We start from the raw sequence: 4,831 nt of genomic DNA, 5'->3' as shown, positions 1-4,831 counted from the left end.
TTTTGTTGAAAGTGTGTCTATTGCGTATGCTTTTGCTACACGCACGCTCATCATGATTACTAAGAGAAGCATGGGGTTTTATTTTTAGTAGGTGGGCAGGCTGGAGGAATTGAGATTCAGTGATCGTCAGCCTGTGATTTGTGTCCTGAAATAACTGGATGGTCTGACTGCGTTTACACAGGCAGCCCAATTATAATATTTTGCCCAATTATAGGCAAAAGATCTGAATTCGTCTGTAAACGCAGCCTAAGTGTCCCCCAACCTCTGTAGTTACGTCGGTAGGTATAGTGTGGCACCTTAATTGGGGAGAACGGGCTTGTGGTAATGGCTGGAGCGAAATTAGTGGAATGGTATCCAACACGTGGTTTTCATGTGTTTGATGCCATTCCATATGCTCCATTCCAGCAGCCTCGTGTGCATTACAATCGAAGCAGTTTGTGGGATGAACAATTTCAAACAAAGGTAACATTTTGATAATAGTAATAAAATGGTCATCTTGGGTAATGAGGTTTAGATTGCGTGCATATACAATTTTAAATATGTAATTAGACATCACAAACTGGTGTACGTTAATTAAGCACTATAAATTTTAACTAGGCAGTCAAGAACAAATTCTTATTTACAGTGATGGCCTCAGAACGGTGCCTTGTTCAGGGTCAGAACGACAGATTTTTACCTTGTCAGCGCGGGGAATCGATCTAGCAACCCAACGCTCTAACCACTAGGCTACCTGTCGCCCCAAACGGCAGGTAGCCTAGTGTAACTGTAGTTACATTAGACCTGCCTGTCTGTGCCTGTTACTACAATGTTTACTGATTTGATTTATTCTGTATAGTGTAATTTCTAGTGGATCATTAGCCATAATTTCAATGAGTTGATTACAAGTCTATGGTTTATTACTGAGCCATTTGTGCCACTAGGTGGGAGTATTGGTTACAGATTTCATGTCCACACTGCATCTCCAGCTGTTGGCTGTTTACTTGTACCGCAGAGAGCCTGGGCGTCACCATGCCAAGCCTACTCATCTCTAGACATGCCATGACCATAACATTGTCATTTGCTTTCTTCTTAACTGTCTTTGAACTTTTGGTGTCAACATGGCATCCGTGACAGTTCCCTGCTCCTTAAAACAAAGTTAAGTTTCCAAATTCTGTATGGCTCTGAGTTGTTTTTCTTCTGATTAATGTAAGTCTGAACTTGACCTCAACCCTTTCCCCTCTGTACATCTCACATGTCATTGACAGGCCATCATCAATGTTTTAGGAAGATGTTTATGGGCTGTTTTAACTGAAAGCATTGTATTCACTAAACCTCAACTAAATCTTGTAATGAATGATGTGTAAATTGAGGTGACTAAACTGCTTGGAGTAACCCTATATTGTAAACTGTTATGGTCAAAACATGTTGATACAACAGTAGCTAAGATGGGGAGAGGTCTGTCCATAATAAAGTGCTATTCTGCCTTAACAGCACAAACAAGACAGGTCCTACAGACCCTAATTTTGTCGCATCTGAACGCGTGGTAAGGTGCCACAAAGAGGGACTTAGGAAAATTACAATTGGCTCAGAACAGGGCAGCATGGCTGGCCCTTAAATGTACACGGAGAGCTAATATTAATTAAATGCATGTCAATATTTCATGGCTCAAAATGGAGGAGAGATTGACTTCATCGGTACTTGTTTTTGTAAGAAGTGTTGACAAGCTGAATGTACCGAGCTGTCTGTTTAAACTCCTGGCACACAGCTCGGACACCCATGCATACCCCACAATACATGCCACCAGAGTCTCTTCACAATCCCCAAGTCCAGAACGGACTATGGGAGGCACACAATACTACATAGAGCCATGACTACATTCCACATTCTACTATTCCACAGCAGGTAAATGATGCAAGCAGTAGAATCAGATTTTTTTTAAACATAAAAATCCATCTTATGGAAGAGTTACAGAGGATCCCTAATAAATACAAATCTGTGTCTTGGAAACCCACCCATAGTGTGAACAAACAATATACAGTACCAGTCAAAAGTTTGGACACACCTACTCATTCCAGGGTTTTTCTTTATTTTTACTATTTTCTCAACTTTGAAAGTTTCTTCAAGTGCAGTCGCAAAAATCACCAAGTGCTATGATGGAACTGGTTCTAATGAGGACCGAAAGGAAAGGAAGACCCGGTTACCTCTGCTGCAGCCACCTTGGTCAAATTGCTGCAAAGAAACCAATACTAAAGGACACCAATAAGAAGAAGAGACTTGCTTGGGCCAAGAAACACAAGCAATGGACATTAAGATCGGTGGAAATCTGTCCTTTGGTCTGATGAGTCCAAAAATGAGATTTTTGGTTCCACCCACCGTGTGTCTTTGTGAAACGAGGAGTAGGTGAACGGATGATCTCTGCATGTGTGGTTCCCACCCACCGTGAAACATGGAGGTGGTGTAGGGGTGCTTTGCTGGTGACACTGTGATTTATTTAGAATTCAAGGCACACAACCAGCATGGCTACCACAGCATTCTGCAGCGATTTGCCATCCCATCTGGTTTGTGCTTAGTGGGCCTATCATTTGTTTTTCAACAAGACAATGACCCATAACACACATCCATGCTGTGTAATGGCTATTTGACCAAGAAGGAGAGTGATGGAGTGCTGCATCAGATGACCTGGCCTCCACAATCACACAACCTCAACCCAGTTGCAATGGTTTGGGATGAGTTGGACTGCAGAGTAAAGGAAAAGCAGCCAATAAGTGCTCAGCATATGTGGGAACTCCTACAAGACTGTTGGAAAAGCATTCCAGGTGAAGCTGGTTTAGAGAATGCCAAGAGTGTGCAAAGATGTCATCAAGGCAAAGGGTGGCTACTTTGACAAATCTCAAATATTTGTGATTTGTTTAACACTTTTCCGGTTACTACATGATTTCATATGTGTTATTTCATAGTTTTGATGTCTTCACAATTATTCTACAATGTAGAAAATAGTAAAAAATAAAGAAAAACCCTTGAATGAGTAGGTGTGTCCAAACTTTTGACTGGTACTGTAGGTCTTAGGCTGTACATCTCCTGAGAGTATATGCAGGTATATACAAGGCCCTGTGATGCAATGTGTTGGCATTTGTATTATTTCTCTGAATTTAGATACTATAATGATAAGGGGATAAAACATTTCAGTCTCTTTCAAACACAAGTACCTTGAACATCCTTTCAATTGAACCCCTGTTCTGAAACTGCTCCTTTATTTTCTCTGTTACAAAGTGGTGGCTGATTATATGGTTTCTTAATGCATAGTCTGACATTTTGTCTTCTTGACATTCCTGGTCTCCTTCATAAAGCTTTTCTCTAAACTATAACAGAGGTGAAAACATTCCCAGCCATAGCTGTTCCCGATATCATAGACAGGCACATTGTTGGCCCTACATTTTGTTTGAGAAACGGTGACGATTCATGAGGATCTACTAATGAGGTGAGCTAACACAAAGACAATGGTGATGAGTACACCGGACCTGCCAGGCCTGGAAGAGGTTTCCGAGGGGCCCGGACCACAGCGTTGTCTCAGCTCAGCAGAGCAGCATGGAATCTGGTGTGGGATAGGCACTAACTAACGCCATTCACCCACAGCTCATTAACCCTTCACCTCTTGTTCAGCTGTGGCTCTCTCCACAGAAGAGAGGAGGGCAAAGAGAAATCCCTCACACACAAACCCACGTACATGCTGTTCCTTCGTGCACCATTAACTTTGATTTGAGTTTGTACTGTATGTTCTGAATGCTGATTATATGTGCAGCCTTGGTGGTTGTAGTGCAAGATGCAGATCATTAAAACCCAAACCTGCCTTGTCACTAAATGGATCTCAGAGAGAGGACTATTTGCATTACCCACAGGCCGGGCTGAGCTATACTGGTATTGATGCACGGACCGGTTTGTGGTTTTACTTTACCTTCTATAACGGTATTTGAATGTTTGGTTTGTTAATTGCGATGTGCCGGTGTGTATCGTCCATCTTTATTGTTTATTTCGCTAATCTCTCGCTCTGCTCTCTCTCAATGCTGCTTTCCACTCTACAGTTTCCTTGAAGTGTGCACTCATTCAGAACTCATTAGTCATTTTCTTTGAAATCCATGAAGGGACGTGAACAAGTGCACACCAAGGGGGAAAATTGATGGTGGTCTGCCCTCATATTGTTAGTCCACCCTGGTTGGCCTCCTACATGACAGCACTGCCAAGGCAGAGGGAGGTTTGCACAAAGGCATGTAGTCCAGCCATAACATCACTCGTGATCATGGGTCACTCTCCTTGAGCTCGTCTGCAATGGGTGTGTAAAGTGTGACCAACAGGGTCACAATGGTGTTTGGAGAGTTTAGGTCTCGTGCTTCTGACTCTGAAGCTCTGTTATCTCTATTGTCATACTGCACCTCCTTAAAGTTAAGGTCATATAGTCTAGTGTAACTCTGAAAAGTAGGATTGCTTCGGGTGAGGGTTAAAGCTGTTGAATTCTGGTTGCCTGCCACAACCACAGCAGTGATCTGCCAGAGCCAAGTCAGCATCATAATATGTAGTGAGCATGACTGCTCATCGCTGTAGTAGGCAGGAAGGGCACCTCAGCTCTCTCTTCAACGCACATATTTGACATATTGCATTTGTTTACAATATGGCTGACTTTAAGGTCTTTCACAGAGTCACTGAGGCACTGAACCAATTAATAAACAAAATAAGATATCGGATTTCAAGTTTCAATAACTCTTTAACAAAGCTTGCCATGGCTACTAAATTGATATATTCTGAAACAGTGGAGGATGGAGGAAATCCATGCTTTTAAATAAATAGATTGAGAAAAAGC

Source organism: Oncorhynchus gorbuscha, linkage group LG05 (genome assembly GCF_021184085.1).
Source record: "Oncorhynchus gorbuscha isolate QuinsamMale2020 ecotype Even-year linkage group LG05, OgorEven_v1.0, whole genome shotgun sequence".
Classification (NCBI taxonomy): Eukaryota; Metazoa; Chordata; class Actinopteri; order Salmoniformes; family Salmonidae; genus Oncorhynchus; species Oncorhynchus gorbuscha.
This window is presented reverse-complemented; position numbering follows the sequence as displayed.